General features: G+C 42.2%; 1 protein-coding gene across 6 annotated transcripts in view; it reads left to right on the top strand.

The window, feature by feature from the left end:
- Window positions 1-22052, top strand: part of dgkb (diacylglycerol kinase, beta) — a 679678-nt gene that overhangs the window by 558241 nt on the left and 99385 nt on the right. The window lies entirely within an intron of this gene.

The raw sequence follows: 22052 nt of genomic DNA, 5'->3' as shown, positions 1-22052 counted from the left end.
CCGGCGCCTGTTTGGGTACACTGAGGGAGAATTTAGCATGGCCAATGCACCTAACCAACAAGCCTTTCAGACTGTAGGTGGAAACCAAAGTACCTGGAGAAAACTCTCGCAGACACAGGAAGAACGTGCAGACTCCACATGGACAGTGACCCAAGCCGGGGATCGAACCCTGGTCCCTGGCACTGTGAGGCAGCAGTGCTAACCACTGTGCTACCGTGCCACTCTCATCCCATAGATCATGATATCAATCAGTGTGCAACACTGATTTGATGCCACTGGTGATATTTTGGACTTCAACGCTCCAGGTGACACCCTTGATTAATGTTATACAGTTGAACATGCTTTAAGCAGCAGGGAGGAATCTCACCAGTATTATTTAAGGGGTTCAGCAGTTCCTTACAGGTTAGGCGCTGGCTGATTTCTTCTGAGGGTTGGTGAAATTCTACAAGAGTTAAATTTTTTTCCATAACTCTTTCAAGTTGCAAAGGTCAACAGGAAATGATGTGGCTGGTACTGAAAGACTTTTTTTCATGACTATGAGGCACCTACAAAAGACAGGTGCTGCCCAACATGGGTGCACTAGTATATCTTTCCATTGGAATAGAGTAAGACTGTGAGAATGAGTGGTGACCAGGCACAGCAGGCCAAGAAAAGGGAGGAGGAAGAAGAGGAAAGGAGGTGGCAAACTAGATAGCTTCTTTCTGTCCAGGCTTTAAATGAAAAAGGCATCTGATTTCAGTAAATGAAGGCCAATTACCCATTCAACAATAGTCCCATATGCCTTACCTTCCCACAGTTACATATAAGTGACAGAATGTATTTGTTTTCTTACATCCTGTATTCAAAGTTCTGTTTGGAAAGATGCATGTTTTTCTTTCTTTGAAGTGTGTTTCCAATTAAATAATTCAGCAGCAAGCTGTCTTGAGTTTAAAATAAAGGTTATTTATTCTCACACACTTACCCCTAATTAATGCAACATTGCACTCTCAGTCTTATGCATGTACATATCCACGCAGAGGTTGGATATAGATAATGATACCACAGTTCTACAACTTTTAATTAATTCAATCTCTTAATTATGGTCTCCACAAGGAAGGCACGTGGCTACTTGAATGGGTTTAATTATTTAAAAATTGAAATGAGGGTCTGGTAAAGTGAAGGGTTCACAGCAGGTTGCGAAGTTTATTGTCGTCAAATATCTAGGCAGATGGTTCTCAGGTGAACTTTGTAGCTGGAACAGGTTCAGTACTTTGGCTGCTTGTTGACTTACAGCTAGTTTCAGAGTCTGGTTTCCATGACTGGCTGATGACTGATGGATCTGCTGGATTCCTGGATAATAAGGGTTCATACCCTGAAACTAACTTCCATTATAGGACCCATTAATGTCCTAATAATTAACACTTATTAACAGTTAACACTGTTATAACACTTCGATTATAAGTGGATTAACACTTCGGAGGCCCACCCTGCCTAGTTTAGATGGGGGAGTCCATTGCAATAAAATGGGTAGTTGATAGTGGTCATTAAGTTTTGATCTTCCCTTTTGTCTGGTATGGTGACTGGCAGTCTGGAAACTCCATAGTCTTTAGGTATTGACCCATCCTTAAACAAGGAGATCTGTGAATTCCACAAATAGTTTTGCAGTACATTTACCTTCATCCACATTTAATTAGGTATTTGCTGGAGACTTGTTACTTTTGCTACTCCAAAAGTGGAAATTCACCATCTGAGCAGTTTGTTAGTGTCCATTTTTAAAAAAGTATTGACTGAAAATTCATAATATGACAGCTGTGCTGGGCCTGACACATTGACCATTACAATATTAGACTGACCACAATGCAAAAATAAAAGCCACCGGGAAATAAATAGATAAAATAATGTCAATCAATAATGCATAAAGATATCACCAATCACCTTTGTGTATTCCCTCATTACCTGCCTCTGTGTGTGTTTCTCCAGGGCTTGGTAAAGGAGGGGTGCAGATGTTAATCACCAAGAACAGTGCCTCTGGCACGCAGGTGGGGAGGGGGTGGGGTGCAGCGCTCATTGGCTAAATGGCCTGCCAGTCTGGAAGGTCAGTGTCCTAGGCAGCCAATCTGGTGCATAGACCATTCCAAATTGACAGGCTGATCAGCTAATGATTGCTGTTATTCAGAACAGCAGCAATCATCAGTTTTCCTGGCAGTACACCATGCTGGAAGACTTGCTGCTGGTCTCAATGCGGGGCCCTGCTGCAGGAAGAAGAGGAAGTTGCCTCAGCAGCTCACAAACCAGCCAAGTATTTTTGTCTTTTGTGCAATCAGTGGTGGACACCATCGCTTTGCTGCAAACAGGAAAATCCAGGCCAAATGCTGAGAGTGGACTTCAAGGATATAAATTAATCAAAACCAATATAAATGAAGCCAATAGTCTTTAGAGCAAATTTCTGATTTTCTAATGTTCATGTAGCTGATTTCAAAATATAATCAGCCATGTGATAAAATTATAAAGAACTTATGCAGGCCAGAAGCAAAATGGAATATGATTAATTTTCATTTTACAGTCTTAGTATGTAGCAAGTAGTACTGAATAAAATGTATTGAAATATTAGTTGGAAAATTGTAACATCAAAAGAAACTGCATGAGATATGTTGGCTGTGATCATCTGTTCTGGAGTCTAATTTCTGTAGCAGGAGCAGAAGTGAGAGTGATTTCCGCAAGGGGATTAGGACGGCTGTCAGATAACTCCAGGTGACTTGATATGGCAGGTGTAAAACAAGAAGATTTATTCAATGCGAAGCAACTATTTACAACTAAAGGATTTGGAACACAGTAACACAGGTCTGCTCCCAACAGTTCCCCAACTTGCTCTGCTGACTTCCAGCCCCAGAGATATGCGGGCCGCAGTCTCGATTGGCTGAGGTTTGCGCACTCGCGCTCTATTGGTTCCGGTCCAGTCATGTGGATGCAAAAGATGCTTAAAGGGGCCACGCTACCACACTCCTTCCCCCTTAAGTCTTTGAGCTACACCAATGATGCAATCAAAGAGAAGAATAGTTATACACATAGGTGTGGAGGCAACAATATTGCAGTGGGAACACCAGGGGGAGGTTAGTTCATAATGTCAGTCTGTCCAGAGACTTTTGGACCCTTGTGGAACACAGCAACTCTGCCAGGGTCCCCTCAGCAGTCAAAGAAACAGAATTCACAGAAGGAGTAGATGAATCTGTTGCTGGCCCCTTCTGCCTCGGCCACCAAAATCAGAGGCTCCCTTGGTCTAACCCTGGGTGTTGAGATCTCAAGATCAGAACCTGGTACAGATGAAACAAATACAAGACCTACTTGCTTTACTCCTGGAGCTGCCTCTACCCTCTTATGCAAATGGTCGACATGCTTCTTCACTTGACAGCCCTGTGCCTCCACCACCTACAAGACTGGCCCTATCTTCTCCACTGTCTTCCCTGGCACCCATGCAAGTCTGTCACCAAAATTCCTTGCCAAAACTAGGTTGTCTGCTTTCTGAGAGTCATGGTGTGCTTTCTAGCCCCGATCCTCCCTAACAAATTTGGGAACACTAAGTCTAAACAGGTATGCAGGCACTGATCCATTAGCAATTCTGCAGGCGTGATCCCTCTGGTGGCATGTGTTGTAGGACAGCAAAAATCTTGCCAATTACAATGGCAATGACCAATGAGCCTGCTTCTTCACAGAAGCCTTGAATGTCTGCACAGCTCACTCTGCCAACCCACTTGAGGCCAAATAGTAAGGAGCTGACCTGACATGGTGAATGCCATTAGACTTGACGAAAGTCTAAAATTTGTCAGCTGTGAATGCTGTTCCATTGTCCGATGCCAATACTTTGGGAAGACCATGGATGATGAAGATCTGCCCCAATTTATCAATAGTAGATGCAGCAATAGTGGATCACATGAGCTGAACATCCAGCCACTTGGAATGAGCATCTACTAGAATCAGGAACGTGCCCCGAAAAAGGCCCAGTTAAATCTATCTGAAGCCATCACTACAGACGGCGCAGCCATTCCCAGGTTGTGCAGGATCGCCGTTGGCGGTAATGTTTGCTGGGCCTGAAAACTTTCACACTGCCCCACAATTTGTTCAATTTCTCTCTCAATGCCAGGCCACCAGATGTAGGTAGCACCTGGCCAACATTTTAATTTTGGTCTGGTCAGGGTGGATATCATGTAACTCTTGGTGCAGTGGCTATCATGCTGGGGGTAGCACGATGACACAAGCCTTCCACAATAGCACCCCATCTTCGCAGGTTATCTCGACTCTGTGTGGCAAATACAGCTTCATGTGCTCTGCCTTTTCGAAGTGCCACCCTGCCAACACCATTTTATTGACCTTTGATGGCAATGTGTCCCTATCTGTCCACAACTTAATGTGGGCTGCAGAGACAGGCAAGGTGTCCAGGAAGTGCAAAGCAATTAAGTCGTGGACAATTGGGGCCCCATTGCTGTCAAAGGTCAAGCAAATGGTGCTGACTGATACTTGGACTACCTCTGGCAGAATAGATGGTGAAGGTATGGTCAGTGGGAAGCAGCTAAGTGCATCTTCATCCGAGATCTGTGTTTCCTGCCTATGCTGGAAGGTATAGCTGTATGCTGCCAGCAGCAAGGCCCATCTCTGTACCCTGGCTGAGGCAATAGGGTGCATTGGTTTATCCTCACGGATAAGCCCCAACAATGACTTATGGTCTGACACGATTGTGAAGTGGCGTCCATAGATGTACTGATGAAATTTCTTCAAACAAAGATAACTGCTAGGCTTTCTTTGTCAATTTGTGAGTATCTTTCTTAACATCTGACAAAGTCCTCGAAGCAAACACAATTGGTCTCTCCACCGCATCTGCCATTCTATGGAATAAAACTACTCCAATTTTGTACGGTGAGGCATCACAAGTGACTACTGATGGTTTTCTCGGGTTGAAGTGAGTGAACAATGTCCATGATTATAAAGCCTGTTTTACTTGGGCAAAGCCTCTTTCTGCATGTCTCCCCACTTAGTGTTGATGTTTTATTTGAAAGGTGATGTCGGGAAGCCAGATTTGTTGATGCATTCAGCAGGAACCTTCCATAATAATTGACCATTCCTAGGAAGGACTTCAGTTCTGTCACATTCCTAGGTGCTCCCTTAATAACTTTCAACTTGTCTTTGAGGGGGTGCAATGTCTTTGCATCCAATTTGAAACCTAGGTACGTAACCTTGGGGCGGCATGGTGGCACAGTGCTTAGCACTGCTGCCTCACAGTGGTTAGCACTGCTGCCTCTTGAGGGCCTCCTCCATATTTGCACCATATTCTTCGGGCCAAGCACCTGTAACTAAGACATTGTCCAAGTATACTACCACTTTGGGGATTCCTTGTAACAGGCTGTCCATGTTGCATTGAAAAATGGTGCAAACTGATTAAACATCAAATGGAAAATGGTTGTACAGACTTAAACCCTTGTGGTTATTTATTATAACTAACTTCCTGGAGTCTTTTTCCAGTTCAAGCTGTTGATAAGCAGGACTTGGGTCTAGCTTGGTATATTTGAGGCCCCCTGCTAACTGGCATAGAGGTCTTTCTATCCTTGGAATGGGATAATGATTCAGCTGAGCTTACTGTTAGTTTTTGCTCCCCACAGATCCTCATGTTGCGATCCAGTTTCAGGACAGGAACAATGGACACTGCCCATTTGGAAAACTGCACAGGCTTGATGATGCCCAGGTCTTCCAACCTCTTCAGTTCAACCTTTACTTTCTGGTGTAACGCATAGGGCACTGGGCGAGCTCAGAAAAACCTAAGTGTGGCTTCAGGGTTTAGGTAAATTTTAGATGTGGAGGAGACCCCTTTTATCTGACCAAGTTCTCTCTGGAACACCCCCTAATATTTACACATAAGCTTTTGGAATCCCCCCATCCTGAACATTAAATATTTACAACCATTCAGTTTTATTTGTTTTAATAAGTCCTGTCCCATGAGACCAGACGTCTGTCCTTCAATCTCCATAATGGAGAGCTAAGCTGGCTGGTTCCTATAGGATACAGGCACGGACATTGTTCCCACTATTTCAGTGTTTCTCAAGTGGATGTCACCAGAGTGGCCAAGACTTAAGGGTTGCAGACCCTTCTGTACATGTTTTCTCCTATGACAGTGACTGCCGCACCATATCGACCTCTATTTTCAGGGGGCGGCTGTTGACCATTAAAACAATCTCAGTGAGGTTTCTAGCCAAGCTAGGAACCTTGTTCAATGTGTAAGCCTCGGATCCCTCCTTTGGTTCCTCCACCAGTTTATCCACGGGTTTTATTCATCGTTTCCTTTTTTTGGAGTGTTCTGTGCAGCCTGCTTCACTCTCCATCTTCCATCTGCACCGGCACGTCTCTTGGGGGTGGTCTCCTCCACACCAAAAACATGCCTCAGACCCTGGTGCTGAATGATTCTTCTCTATCTCCTCAGGCCCCACTGCGCCCTCACTCGGGCTGTTCCTAGAAGCAGCCATTTCCCACCACAACTGCACTCTGCATGCCTTGCAGCTCGCAAACGCCTTCCTCAGTGCACTCAGTCGCTTGGACCACCTCCACTGTTTTTTCTAGTGAAATTGTAGTTTCAGCAAGCAGTTTCTTTTGGTTGTTGAGGTTTAAATCCCACAAACCAAACAATCCCTCAGCATATCTCCCAATGAAGGCCCAAACTTTCAGTACTCAACCAGCCATCAAAGTTTGGCCATGAAGCTGGGGACCGTCTCTTCTGGATCCCTAACAGCAGCGTGGAATTTGTACCTCTGCATGATAACTGAAGGCCAAGGGTTATAAAGTTTTTAAAGTTTATTTATTAGTCATAAGTAAGGCTTACATTAACACTGCAATGAAGATACTGTGAAATTCCCCTAGTAGTCACATTCCGGCGCTGTTCGGGTCAATGCATCTAACCAGCACATCTTTCAGAATGTGGGAGGAAACTGGAGCATCTGGAGGAAACCCACGCAGATACGGGGAGAATGTGCAAACTCCACACAGACAGTGACTTAAGCCGGGAATCGAACCTGGGTCCCTGGCGCTGAGCAGCAGCCTGTGCGACCATGCCACCCCCATGATCCTTAACTAAATTGACTAACTGGTCAAAGATTCTTGTGTCTGGAGCTTTGGGTGACATCAAACTCCTCACTAGTTGGTACGTTTGTGGGCCACAGACTGTGAGCAATATCACATTCTGTTTCACCTCAGTTGTTATTTTGTTTTCCACTAAATAAATGCAGCTTCTCAATGTACTCCCCGCTCAACTCTCGACTGCAGGATTGCATGGCAGTATTTTCCTGAATATTGGCATCTTTAAAACAGAGTCTGTACCTTTCCTCCTTCATACTTTGAGTGATCACTCTCTTCCCTCTCTAACTCTGCACTGCGGGCCTTCAATGACTGATCCAGTTTGTCCTCATTGCCAGTGTAATAACTTGAGGTGACTTGATATGGCAGGTATAAAACGAGAAGATTTATTCAATGAAAAGCAAATAAAGAAGTTGCACAACAATGCAGGCCTGTTCCCAACAAGTCCCCAACTCACTCTGTCAAATTTTCTTATGAGAAGAGGTTGAGTAGGTTGGGCCTGTACTCATTGAAGTTTAAAAAAAATGAGAGGTGACCCTTTTGAGACATATAGGATTCACAGGTGGCTTGACAGGGTACGTGCTGCTAGGTTTCTTTTCTCTTGTAAGAGAGTGCAGGACCAGAGGGCATAATCTCGAGTAAGGGGTCACCCATTTAAGACCGAAATGAAGATGCATTTCTTCTCTCAGAGGGTAGTGAATTCCTCTGCAGAAATTCTTTACTGCAGAGACTGGAGAGTCTGGGCCATAACGCATGTTGGAGGCTGAGATAGAAAGATTTTTTATCAGTAAAGGAATCAAGGGTTATGGGGATATGGCAGGAAAATGGGGATGAGGATTATCACATCAAATCAGTCATGGTCTCAGTGAACGGCAGAGCAGATCAATGGGCCGAATGGCTTACTTCTACTTATGGTCTTAACTTAATTTGGCTGCTCTGGTGATGCCATGCAATTTTATCCTACACCGCACAGGAATCAGGAACTTTATATTCTGCAGCTACATCAAATCTCTTTTGTCCACATACTTCCGAGTTTACATTGTGCCACTTCTCCTCCCCATGTCTCTTGTCCCTTCAGCTTCCCTCTCTCGTCCTGCTTTTGAGCTTTGCAGACTTCATTTAAACTGCCCACACTTACTCTGAGTATTTAAATTAGCTGGCTGTGCAATTTATTGCTATGTTGGTGCTATCACCTGGGGGTGTGTGTAACTTTGAGCACATTCTATCCAGGTTACATTTTACAGGCTTTTTTTTTGCAAAGAATAATCAAACCCAAATGCTTCCACAAGATACAGCAGATTTTACATTTTTGTACTGAGAATCAAGCAATTGTCTTGGTGGATCACACAGAGAAAATCAGGCACAACAGAGGTTTGCCTGATTTATTTTTCAATGTATTTAAATTAACCAATAATCAGGCAGTCTCCATTATTGGAAGTGCTGCATCATCACAGACGTATAAAATAGGGAAAGCCTTTATTTTCTTGTGTACAATCTCTCTTAAAACCAGAGTGGGTATGGATGTATTCTGCAAGAGAATTCATTGGTTTCCTTATTATGACATGATTAGGTTCCAAGAAATGTCCATGTGACCTCAGGTTGCCATGGGGTTGAGCAGCTAAAAAGCACAGGACTAATAGAAAACTAATTGCAGTGAGGTTGGGGCTCACAGTGTTTTCTGTTTGGCAGTTCAGAATTCACTGAGAATTTGTGTAAAGCAGAAATAAGCAAGATTCTCTCCAAATAGAACAGTTTTCTGTTTGGCAGTCTTTGAACAGATCCGGGTGATGTAGCAGGTCTCTGAGAATAGTGTAGAGACTATGTTACTCTGTATTATACAATTATAAAGAGCAGAGCACTAAAGACATGAAGAGCAATAGATTGTGGATTGGATGGGGCCCATTGCTGCTCTTTCAGTGTTGCGAGAACCAAACAGACCGTCTAAACGGTTCGGAGAAAGGAGTCTCTATATCATCAGGACGGTTGTGACCTGAGTGAGAAAGGTTCATAGAATAGATGTGTGCCTTGTCAGTGGTAATCATGTCCTGGAAGTTCAGTTGGAATGGTGTGGTGAACCATCGTTGGTTCCCACTGGATAGTACTGAGCCAGGGCTGGCCAGTACTACAGGAATGTATATAGGTTACTGTGGGATTGTACTAATGTTGCTGTTGGGTTTGGGTGGGATTGTTACACCTGTGTTTGTTACGTTTGTGGCACATCCCAGTCGGGCTCCGCCTCCTGGGAGAGGTATAAGACTCCCTGCTCGGACGGGACCCCTTCAGTCTGGGATAGTGTGTTAAAGTTCTGATTGCTCCATTGTTAGTTAATAAAAGCCTTCTTTTACTGAAGCTTCGAGCCTCGTGTCCAATTGATGCGCATCAAATGGTGAAGGTGACTCGAGGGTTGAAATGATTGAGTGGAAAGTGAGAGACCTTACAATCGTGGAGGCTGAGTTGGAAAGAACGTGAGATTGCCTGTGTTCCACATAGGTGCAAAAAGTAATACGAGTGCTTGTAACTACATGAGGCATATCTTTGTTGTATCGATACTTTAAAATGAAATTTACCTTTTTATTTGAAGTATCCTTCAGCCACTAATTAATGTTTGAATTACGTTGACTTTAGTTGGGCTGTTACAGTTTTTAAAAAAAATTAAGAAGTAAAATCTCGTCCAGAAAACTTCTTTCCATTGGTGTCGTGGGATTCCTTTCTTGTCAAAAGGTTATTGGTCTCTACAGGGATCGTAACAATACTTCTCTGGATTGACTTTTGTCTTTGCTCCCCATTTGGCCTGTTATTTATGTCCATGTAGAAAATAAGTTTTTCATTTGTGTATATTTGTCTGAGTTAATTTAAAGAAAAGATGCCTATTTTGAATGCTGAGGAAATCTCAGAGGAGTAGCCCGGTTACCTTTCAGGAGCCATCGGAGACTACGAAAATGGGATGATTTAAAAGATTTCAAATAAGATTTACGAAACCACACAACAAATGAAGCCATTTCAACATTTATTATCACTTCAGAGCGTCAGAAGCAGCAAAGCAATGGGGACAACTAATACTATAGAAAAGTGTTATTTCTTATCAGTGTGAGTGGAAAATGCCTGCAGCAACCCAACAACAAATTGTCATCCAGAAATTCTAAAGAGCGGGTTGAAGGCTTTGACAAATATGAATATTTGTATTTCCAACATACTCATAAATGTTATAAAAATATTACTGCTTCTTTTAACTTTAATAATGCAGTGATGCATTTAGATTTTTTTAATCCAGTAAAGTAGATTTTGAGAAATCGAGGCTTAGTCAAATAATTACAGCAGAAAATTACCTGCTGAGTTCAATACTGGGTGTTAATGGAAGCTCTACCCAGTGGCTGCTATCCCACACTATTTTTTCTTCTTATTTAAGTAATCTCAGTTAGTTTAGGAGACCCCAGACCCTTTTAACTTAACCACAGGAGGCATTAGATTGCATATTTATCATACCTTGCATGAAACGTACTTAAATATGTATAAAGATATGACTGACATGAATTAGTTCGAATTCAGATGCTGTGTACCATATTTTGTAGTGGACTGCCTACTGTTTGACATTTCTTCCCTGTCAAAGATCAAATTATTTTAATTTAGCTTGTAAATTATATGATGTTATGGCTGCTTTCTGGGAATTCCCTATGGTCAATCAACTTTCGTTGTTCCTGTTACTTGTCAATGTAAAAGATATAATATGTATGCAAATAAGGTTAAAACTGTGTGTGTTTCCAATTGCCGAGTCTTTTCTTGCCCAAATCATTCACATTAAGACAGTAGGAGTCCTGACATTTCATTTGCTAAGACCACTGTGTATTTTTAACTAAGTGTAGTTTTGAAGGGCCAAATGGTCGTCCTCTGTGCTGTAAAATTCTTATGACAATGAAATTAATGCTAGTCTCAGGCCACGTTGTTGGCAACTGTGCACAATGATTAAATATTTCATTGAACTGATGCGGGCTACTTTTTAAAACTATACATTATTAAATTTTTGAAACTAACCCAGTTAGTAATATATTTCAGTGATATATTCAGGTAACATATATCCCTGTGCTTTGCAAAGAAACACATTTTCTTTTCAATTCTTGAGTAGGTTAAATAGACTGTTTGGTAATAAGTAAATAATATACACAGAAGTGGAAATATCATTCTAACTGTGTTTACGCAATAAAGATTAAATTTCCAAACTGCAAGCGCAGCCATAATTTTAATAGAAAATATTTGGTTTCAGAGTGCTGCAAAGAATTCTAACAATTCTCTCTCTGCTTGTTTACCAGTGTCAGCTGAAGCCAGTCTTGCCTCAGTGTCAGAATATTATGAATTTAATCCCCAAAAACCCTTCCATGCAATACCAAGAGGGTACTGCAAAGTAGAAGGTGCCATTTTTTGTATGCTTTGCTAAATCGAGGCACTGTTGAGGACTTAAAAGAGCCAAAGCATTATTTAATTATGAGAAAAGAATTCTTCCACAATCTCGCCAACTGAACTCCCTCAACTAGCTTACCAAAACAGGACAAATTGTCATCTTTCTCATTTGCTGCTAGTGGGACCTTATGCTTCACAACTTACCTGTCATAGAATTATACAGCATAGAAGGAGATCGTTCAGCCCATCGTAACTGTGCTGGCTCTTTGAAAAAGCTACCCAGTTAGATCTACTCCCTTGCTCTTTTCCCAAAGCCATGAAATCTTTCCTTTACAAAGTATTCTTCCAATACCCTTTCAACATTTACCACTTAGGGTGGAATCTTCCCAGAAAATGGCATGGTGTCAGGTTCAGACTGAAAACCAGATTAACAGGCAGGTTTTCCATCCAAATCTTCCCACACCCTGCCGTTTTAAAGCAGTGGGGCACATTTTGCGGAGTCATTGTGAGAAGTGCAGCCTAATAACATCACCAAGCCCAGCTCCCCTAAGAGCACCCTGATCTCAAATCAGCATTAAAGACCCCACCCCTCTAATCGCCAGCATCAGACACACCCAACCCCCTCCCTCCCCATTCACCAGCATCGCCCACCCCCACTCCCCATTGTCCCCTCCTGCCCACATGAAGCGAGCCCCCTGCTATGAAGTCGGCTACAGGCCCTGCCCTCTGTAGGCACTGCCCCCGTGGGCCTTGTCTTTTGCACCCATGTGCTGAAATCATTGGGGATAAAGATGTCCATGAAGTCGTCTCCTCTTAGTTATTCAATTGTCCACTAACATTCACAACTGGGTGTGGCAGGACTGCAGGGCTTTGATTTTTTTTATCCATTGCTTATGGAATCACTTAGCTCTGTCTAAAACCTGCTGCTTCCTCTGTTTAAACTTACAGTTTATTTCATTAGTCACAAGTAGGCTTACATTCACACTGTAATGAAGTTACTGTGAAAATCCCCCAGTCGCCATACTCGGCACCTGTTCAGGTACACTGAGGGAGAATTTAGCATGGCCAATGCACCTAACCTGCACATCTTTGGACTGTGGGACGAAACCGGAGCACCCAGAGGAAACCTACACAGACACAGGTGGAATGTGCAAACTCCACACAGACAGTGACCCAAGCCAGGAATCGAACCCAGGTCCCTGGCGCTATGAGGTAGCAGTGTTGACCACTGCACCAATGTAGTCCTGCTTCACTAGAGTGGCATCTCATTTTTAGGTTTGTCTGTTGCTGAACCTGGCATGGCCTCCCGCATAGTTGTGCTAGCAAATCACTCTTGGCAATGTACATTGAAGTTCTTTCCCAAACTACATGCCATGTCCTTGCCACTCTTGGTGCTTCTTCTAAATGATGAGTATTCATTCATCAGATCAGGGAGCGTGGAGGTGGTAATCAGCAGGAGGTTTCCTCGACCATGTTTAACTTGATGCCTGAGACTTCCTGGCATACAGAGTCAATGTTGAGGACTTGCACTCCATTCCAGGACCACTCTATTCTGACTGTATACCACTATGCTGCAATGTTTTGGGAGGCCTGTCCTGGAAGAGATGGGAAAGTCTGGAGCTGAGTCCGAAAGGTCTAATTCTGTGAGTATAACAGAATGGTTGCTGCTGGACTAGTCTTTGGAACACCTCTGTCAATTTTGGCACAAATCCCAGATGTTACTAACTAGACCTTTGCAAATCGAATGGGCTCCCTTTGTCACATCCAAATCCTGTGCCTAGGTCAATACCCAGAGGTCAGTTTTATTTTTATTACTTATTTGTTGTGGTTTGACACAACTAAGTAGCTTGTTAAACCATCAAATGGACTACTCAAATGCTTAAACCTCAAATGGACTACTGTGGATCTGGAGTCACATATAGGCTAGGCCAAGCAACAATAGCAGATTCTCTTCTCTAAGGGATATTTGTGGACAAAATGTTTTTATGGCAATCTTGTCACTGCATGGCTACCATTAGAGATAGGAACCTTTTAGTCCAGATTTATTTACCTAAGTTAACTTAATCAATTGGATTTGAACTAATGTCTCTCAATCATTTGTGCAGGCAGTCTAGCAATGGAAGCACTGTGCTACTATTCCAGTTAGTGACCACAATGCCTCACTGTCTAATATCACAAACATTTGAGACCACTACTTTTCATATCAAGGGTAAAATCTTTTCGTAGCCAATGTTTCCTTCTGTTTTTAATGCGGCCTGATTATTTATGCAGTCTTACTATTGCCAGGAAAAAGATTAATTATAGTATTAAAAAAGATTGCATGGTGCTACTTGTGCTGATATGGAGAGGACTATAATTGGCAATGCTCTTTCGTAAACTGTGCACTATTTGCCTTTTATTTTTATGCCTAGGTAACTGTTTCTTTATACCAGCTGATTCATCTCCTTTGGTCCAAAATTAATACATTGGGACTGGGTTCATAATGGGCAGTTCGGGCAAATAGAGAAAAGAATGTATAGCATTTGCAAGCCAATAATCCTTACATGATTAGAATTCACAAATGATCAATCAGCGCCCACTGAGACATTTGTTGGAAACTGAAATCCCATAATATAAATGAGCACAAAGATACTTAAAATAAGGAACGAGAGGAAAATGTGCACAGGATTGTTTTGCAAGGTTTGCACCATGCCACTTTCTTTCCACACAATTTAGTTTTCATCAGCTGTTTCTGTTCTGAAGATAAAAGGGTAGGAGTGCCTTGCCACAAGTCAAGTAGGTGTAACCCCTGGATGATATAATCAGGGACTTTGCCAAAACAGTTGGAAATCATAGTGCTTCAGTTTCCTTCTGCCACTCGTCCGTGACGGACCCCTGCAGCAGTGGTAAAGCAGGTGGAAACTTGACTTTTTTGCCAAATTTTCAATATTTAGTATGCATGATAATGATTACCTGCCAGCTGGTCAATTTTGCTGATTTCACTCATGTGACAATTGTTGTTGATGATATATTTTGATTCCAAAATGCTATCCCCCGTTGCCTTCTTCCTGTGACCTGTGTCAACAACCCTTCCTTCAGTAGTTGAGCAGTACATCTGTGCCTCCTTTATATTCCCCTTTACGACACAAGAGTGGAAGTTGACAGCAGTAAGATTACTTCCCCTGTTCTTACTTTCCTATCAAAGATTTGGAGGCATTCCCTTACAATTTGGCATTGCAGTGCCACTTCCCTCTTGTGCCAACACTGTATAAATCCTGCACATGCTTGAATTTGGCAGGGTACTTGCCAACAAGTTGCGTAGCTTTTGTTCCTGAATCTCTCAAAGCAAGGACAAACAATGACCCTGTTGGTGTGATCGTGTTCCTATGAGTCATTGCCTTTGCCTGTGTATATTGTCTTCAATATATTGAAACTGAATGAGTCTCAGAATGTGTAAGGCTTCATTCAGCAAATTTTCTGTTCTTACCTCAAAGGAATCTCCTCTTTCCTGAGAAGTATGGATTGATCTAATTGAGGTATTTTTATTTTCTCATTCGTTTTGGTATTTTAAAAGTCAAATTGCCTTTTAAGACAAATTGAAACATTTCATCATGCAGGACAATAACGAAATACAACTTGAATTTGCACAAAACTTCTCCTTCATGGTGAGAATATTTGAAGTGCTTTACATTAAGGAAGAAGAAAGCTAAGTGTCGAGCAAGCAGGAAATAGGAAATGGAAAGGTTTAGATTTGGGAAAGAGAAACTTTGAAGGAAAGATTATGAAGGCTAGTTTTGAAAGCCGTGGACCTGGTGGTAAGGCTGTCTAAACTAGACAGGAATTTTAAGAATACAGCAGACATCGTTGTTGAATGAGTGCCCAGCAGTGATGGTAAGAGTAAGGAAGGCACAAAGAACAGCTTTGTATTAAAGTAGCACAAAGCATGTGCGGATGTAAGGCTGGTGGAGATTGCAGATATGGGGTAGGACCGTGGAATGAGTTGAATGTAAGAATGGGAATTCTGAAGTAATTTTACTGGGAAACATAGCCAATGATATTTGGAGGGGCTGGGTAGATTTGGATTATGGAACTAGAGAAAAGACTGGGCATATTATGTGAATTGTAATTTGTGGGCAGTTGTGTTGACAGGTTAGCAATGAGAGCATTAAAAAAAGGTAAGCTTCAAGGTGTTGACGTTTCAGATCTGGGGTTTTGATATCAGTGGGCAGTTTTGCAGAAGTAGAGAAGAGCAATCATGGCAACACCAACAATATCTATATCTCTGAGCATTTAAACAATTGAATCATGCCTCCACCCTCATTTTCTTTTAATCAATTTAAAAAGAATAACTGTTTCTCCACACTATGTTACCAAGTCCTTCATACTTGTTTAATTCCTTTCAAATGTTTTAGTGTCCCATTCAAGATAGAATGTTCAAAAATGTAAACAAAGCTTGAAATGTAGCCTCACTAATCAATTAGACAAATGGTCTAATGGGGCAATGGGTAGTGTCTCTGCCTCTGAACCAGAAGCTCTGAGTTTGGGTCCTGCTCTGGTACTTGATGGCCAAAGAAGGTGCATTCACAATGTGACCAAACATACTGAACATCAACCTATAAATCCTTCCAATATGCCTATGGCAGGCAATAAGAATGGGAGAGTCTTCTGATCAGCCATGCTTGGGATGGAGTGGTGCCCCTCAAGCAGTAGCCTCTGTCCCAGGAAAAACTAGCCATCGATTCAGATGTAAGCACATGCTTTGCCTGCCTCAAATGCCACTGGGAATAGGAAGAGAACTAAAGAAGAATAAAACGAAGTCGAGTAGAGTGAAAATAATGGATTAAATTATCCTTTTCTCTATTGGGTCAGATGTTGAACATAGAACCCAATGGATAATCATCCTATTAAAATTGAAATGAATGTTAGGTAGGTTCGAGAGCAGTTGGGCTATCTGCCCTGTCAGATTATTGCCCATGCAATGAAAACAAAAATATCAGTTCAAGATATCAGCTTCTGGTCAAATTCCTTTCTTTCATTTAAGAAGCTGCATTAAAGTATGGATACTCACAAAAGTGCAAGTTTGTAGCAGCAACTGAATTATACAGTGATATATTTTCGAGAAAGGTTGACTCCCCTACTAGAAATTTCAAAACTACTTTCCGCTAAGTGAACATTGGAAAAATCAAATCATTTTTTCTTTGTTTTATCATTCTTGCAGCGTCACCCCATCGAGTGTGGTATTATTGATTGTGAAATGCTATTCCCTGCACCTGTCCCTCTGAGCTACAGCTGGCCTCAGCTTCTCAGCTGTAAAGCAAAGCAAATTTAAAAACCCCTGTGGATCTTCTATTTAGCAGGATTACCCTTCACTTAAAGATTAAACACAGCATGTTAACTTTAATTACAGTTATAGAGATTCAGAAATGAATGAATTAATTCAGGAACAATTGCAGTGTATCATACTTCCAAGAGATCTAGAGTTGAGAATTTTTGATTAATACAACTCCAGTGGATCTCGTGAGGGTGGTGGCAAGGCAGTCGGAGTAAAATCATTTCCAAAAGGAAACAGTCCCTTTCTGGGTGCCGTGTGATGTTCCGGAATGCCCCTGAACATTTGGCACATGAGAGCTGACGTAGGTTCCAGTTCCCAGAAAAGGCCCCAGACTTTGCATGTACAAAGGTAAAACAAATCGATCATCTTAAAATCTACACTGACATGTTCCCTCTGGAACCAAAGATTTCTTGACTTGTTTTCAGCCTTGGCCTGGAGAGGGCCTTTGTGTCTCCTGATGGAGCAGCTCTGGAGTCAATCTTCCTCAGAACCAAATCACTGCAAATTGTGGTTGCTGCCTACAAATATATTATTGACCTCACTCTTGCAGATCCACATAGAGTATATTGCTGCAGGGTATTGAATACTTTTCAGTTGCTCTTACTGAAGTCTTCATAGTCTTAAGTAGGTCAACTGTATGTATTTATTAACTACAAGAACTATGTACACATAAACAGTAAAAGGTTCAAGCTAGGAGCTATCTCCATGTTTGCCTGTGCACATGGCTCTGTCCAACATCAAACTGATCCCTAGCTGCAGGTCATGTTTTACCTTCCATCAATGTGTACTGTACTCAGTCCCACATTAATGTGCCAGACCCTGATACTATACCTCCCCCACCCAAGCCAACATTAAGTCAACATTAAGAGCATTCAAATGGTTATTGGATAAACATATGGATGATATTGGAATAGTGTAGATTAGAGGGGCTTTAGATTGATTCCACTGGTCGGCGCAACATCGAGGGCCGAAGGGCCTGTACTGCGCTGTAATGTTCTATGTTCTATCTTCCTCCCCCACCCCCAACTTACTGAGTTCATAGATTCAAGCAGTAAGCCTTGTAACCTTTCCATATCCTGTTTGCACAAACGTCAGAGGAGTAGTTGGCTTTGTTGCTGCAGATAAACTGTTGATATGGAGTTGGTTCTGGCATCTGAGTATCCTCCTTAATGTCCCTCCACTGCCCTGTGGGAATGGGCAGTCTGGGATTGAGGAGGAGACTCATCCTATTTCTCCTGACTGTATTCTCTGGGATGCCAACCAGTTCGGACCAGTATTGATTATTGCCCTTCCTGATGATATTACTCTCTCTCTCTCAAGATCTTTAATCCAAACTTTGTCATCCTTTCGTGGTTATGGCAAGTCATAGTCATAGAGGTCTACAGCACAGAAAAAGGCCCTTCGGCCCATCATGTCTTCATCAGTCAAATACAAACCACCCAATTATTTTAATCCCATTTTCCAGCATTTGGCCCATAGCCTTGTATGCATTGGCATCACAAGTGCACTTCTAAATACTTCTTAAATGTTAAGAGGGTCTCTGTCTCCACCACCCTTTCAGGCAGTGAGTTCCAGATTCCCACCACCCTTTGGATGAACAAGTTCTTCCTCACATCCCTTGTGAACCTCCTGCCCCTTACCTAAACTTATGTCCTTGGTCATTGATCCCTCCACCAAGGGGAAATGTTTTTTCCTGTCTATCTATGCCACTCATAATTTTATACATCTCAATCGTGTCCCCTCTCAGTCTCTGCTCCAAGGAAAACAACCCCAGTCTATCCAATCTCTCCAGCCCAGGAACATCCTGATAACACTGAAAAGAATGCCGAGAAGATTTATCACATCCTACCTATAATGTGGATTCCAGAATGGCACATACTCTGGCTGTGGCCTAACCAACATTTTATATAGTTCCAGTATAACGTCCCTGCTCTTAACTCTGTGTCTCAACTAATAAAGGCAAGTATACCATATGCTTGCTTAACAACTTTATTCACCTGTCCTACTACCTTAACGGTCTGGTGTACATGCACACTACAGTCCCCCTGATCCTCAGTGCTTCCCGGGGTCTTGTCATTCATTATGTATTCCTTTGCCTTGTTTGTCCTGCCCAAATGCATCACCTCACCCTTATCTGGATTGAATTCCACTTGCCACTGATCAGTCCATATATATCCTCCTGTAATCTAAGGTATCCTCCTCACTATTTACCATCCCACCAATTTTTGTTAGAAACCAAGCTGGAAACGTCAAGAGGATATTTACAAATATATTTACAGAAAAAACTCGTCAATCGTTGTAACTTATTTTTAAAATAAATAAATTGTACAATTTAAGTGTTCAGCAACAACAAAAAGTTTTTTTAAAATAGTGCAACATCACCTATTACTGATTCAGAGCATGAAATTTATTTCCCGTTTATAAAAACTATAAATATTTTAAAATGAAAAGTAATAAACGATGGATGCTACGTGATGAATTGGAAATGATTTTAAATTAAATCTATGTTCGTATCACAGTTAAAATTACTAATCAACCCTCCTACGTTCAAGTCTAAATCATTTATATAAACCACAAACAGCAAGGGCCCCAACAGTGATCCTGCAGGAACCCACTGGACACAGGCTTCCAGTCAGAAAACCATCCCTCGACCATTACCTCTGATTCCTGCCACTGAGTCAATTCTGCATCCAATTTGCCAAATTTCCATGGATCCCATGGGCTTTTACCTTCGCTATCAATCTTCCATGTGGGACCTTGTCAAAAGCCTCGCCGAAGTTCAAAAAGACTATGTCAAATGCATTATCCTCATCTACACACCTGGTCACCCCTTCAAAAAATTCAATCGAGTTGGTCAGACATGATCCCTCCCTGAACAAAACCATGCTGACTGTTCTTGATTAATCCCTGTCTCTCCAAATGCAGATTAATTCTGTTTCTCAGAATTGCTTCCAATAGCTTCCCCACTTCTAAGGTTAGACTGACTGGCTTGTAGTACCCTGGTTTATCCCTTTCTCCCTTTTTGAATAATGATGCACATTGACTGTCCCCCAGTCCTTTGGTATCTCTCCTGTGGCCAGAGAGGAATTGAAAATTATTGCCAGCGCCCCTGCTGTTTCCTCGGTTTCCTCATCCAACAGCCTGGAATACATTTCATTCGCCCTGGAGATTTATCTACTTTTACGCCTTCCAGACCACTTAGAACCTCCTCTCATCTATGTTAATTTCTTCAACATTATCACAGCCCTTGTCCCTGATTTCTATGCCCACATTGTCTCTCTCACTAGTGAGCACCAACACAAAGTATTCATTTAGAACTCTACCTACATCCCCCGATTCCACAAACAAATTACCACTCTGGTCTTTAATGGGCCCTATTCTTTCCCTAGTTATCCTTTTGCCCTTGACGTACTTGCAAAACAACGAAGGATTTTTTTCCTTTATTCTACCTGCCAGTATCCTTTTATTGCCCCTCTTTGTTCTCCTAATTTCCTTTTTAAGTTTGCACATGTTATACTCCTCCAGGGTATCTCGAGGAGCTGGTACAGTGGTGGAAGCTGGATGTGGTGGCGAAGTGTGTGAAGTACTCATTTGGAAACTGTGAGCCTTTATCAGACGCCATCTCATCCGGGATGCCATGACTCATGGACATCTCTTTTACTTCCTTAATTACGGTGGTAGTCATATATAATTGCTTCACCTCAACCCATCTGGAAAAGTCATCCACCACTATAAGGAATAATTTGCTGTTAAGGACAGAAGGTTGATGCCCAGATTCTACTATGATCTGGTAGGGAACTATGTGGAGCTTAGGGGCTCTCTTTGGTCCATGCAGCACACGCATCTGACAGTTTACTACAGTGTCCTCAATCACCCTGGAAATGTCTGGCCACCAGAGACTGGATTGGGCCCATGCCCTGCACTTGGTGATACGTAGGTGGCCCTAGTGTACTTCAGTGTCACCTGCAGAGTGCCTTTCACCAGGATCTTTATATCTTCTGCGCCATACAGGTGTATCATGGGTTGCTTCAGCCTTTGGGTCAACAGCCATGGTTCTTTATCCAATAGGCCCATTACACTGGCCCCTATATCCAATTTAGTGTTTGAGAGATAGCTGTTAACCGAAATGTTCATATTCCAAAATTAAAATCCAAGATCTTTGACCTCATCCCAAGAAGCGTTGCTGTGTGCAATCTTGACCCCATGAATCATCTTTGGGTCTTCAGTGCACTGAGGCTTTTTTGGTCTTGCATAGTTTGTCACAGTGTCCAATTCTGTTCAATTGAAAACATTAGGCTGAAATTACAGGACAGTGATCTCGCCTCTGGGGAGCTTTGCTCCATGGCACTGCCATGGTCACTCCACTGGTCGGTCATGGCACTGCCACGCTTGGCCTCTGTTTCTGTGCTGTTTAACTAACTGGACTGTAGAGTTTACTTTCTCTTCTTAAAATATACCTGTGCTACACATGGAATTCAGCTTTCCTAACAATCTGGATCATTTTCTCGAGGGTTATATCTTCCTTTGTTTGCAGCATGTCTGAGAGCATTTTGCTCGCTACTCCTACAACTATTCTAGCTCTGATAAGTTCAGATTTTAGGGGTGGGATTTTATGCCCTCTCTTGTCCCAAAACCGTAAAATCCCACCTTAGGTCAATGGACCTTTCCATGGTTTGCCGCTTGCCCGCTCCGACTCCCGTGGCAGGTGGGACAGTAAAATTCCGGCCTAGGTCTCCGTATTCATACCCTTCAGCCATCTTGTACAGATCATTAATGACTGAGTAGACAGGTTCTCCTGACTGCTGCTGATTTTGTTATTTCTTAGTTTAAAAGAAACACCAATCGATTTTAGTGCTTCTTCAAATTTAGCAAATCATTTGTTGATTCCTCGACTAGCAATAATGTTGTCTGCTATTGGGCCTACTAAGTAAAGCAGTGTGTTAATTTGTTGAGCTTCTCTCTTTTTATCCAAACCTGAAGCAATCATGTATCTAAAGAATCTCTTTCTACAAATCCCCAACTATGTGGTTGATCTGTGTCTGGGATGAGTCCAAATTTATCTGGAGCAGTGGATTTCTGCTCTATGGTTTAAAAAATGTTAAAGTTTAAGTTCAGTTTTAAGAAGTTGCTGAAATTCAAGGTCGCACCGCCGTTCGTTTGAAGACGAAGTGTTGACCCATGCTTGTTGGTTGTGTTGGGCTCCTGAGCTCGCACTCGGCCTTGAAACAATTTTAAACAATGGATGCTTGGATCAACCAGC

This window comes from Mustelus asterias, chromosome 2 (assembly GCF_964213995.1).
Source record: "Mustelus asterias chromosome 2, sMusAst1.hap1.1, whole genome shotgun sequence".
In the NCBI taxonomy this organism is placed as follows: Eukaryota; Metazoa; Chordata; class Chondrichthyes; order Carcharhiniformes; family Triakidae; genus Mustelus; species Mustelus asterias.
Note: the sequence above shows the minus strand (reverse complement) of the source record. Positions and strands in the feature narration are given on the sequence as shown.